Source organism: Petaurus breviceps, unplaced genomic scaffold (assembly GCF_028583685.1).
Source record: "Petaurus breviceps papuanus isolate PSGF00001 unplaced genomic scaffold, PetGlider_PUasm1.0 90804, whole genome shotgun sequence".
In the NCBI taxonomy this organism is placed as follows: domain Eukaryota; kingdom Metazoa; phylum Chordata; class Mammalia; order Diprotodontia; family Petauridae; genus Petaurus; species Petaurus breviceps.
The window spans coordinates 19,182,718-19,182,927 of record NW_027187348.1 but is presented as its reverse complement, the minus strand read 5'-3'; the positions used below and the strand labels follow the sequence as shown (position 1 = coordinate 19,182,927).

Genomic DNA, 210 nt, shown 5'->3' with positions numbered 1-210 from the left:
CCATGTTTTGTTACTGATTTCCTGCTTATGTTCCTGCTATATTGTAAGGGTTATGGGATTTAAAGATCTCCCATGCCCCATGGACGTGCTGACATAGCAGAGCAAGAAAAAAAAAAAAAAGCCGAGCTAACGGTCCTGTGGTTGGCAGTTGGTGGCAGTTGCCTTTTTTTTTTTTTTGAGTTGGGACTCCTGCTGAGCACTGCCAGAGGC

At 44.8% G+C, this 210-nt stretch overlaps 1 protein-coding gene across 1 annotated transcript in view; it reads right to left on the bottom strand.

The window, feature by feature from the left end:
* The window catches only part of TMEFF2 (transmembrane protein with EGF like and two follistatin like domains 2), a 299,502-nt gene that overhangs the window by 70,039 nt on the left and 229,253 nt on the right, over nucleotides 1–210 (bottom strand). The window lies entirely within an intron of this gene.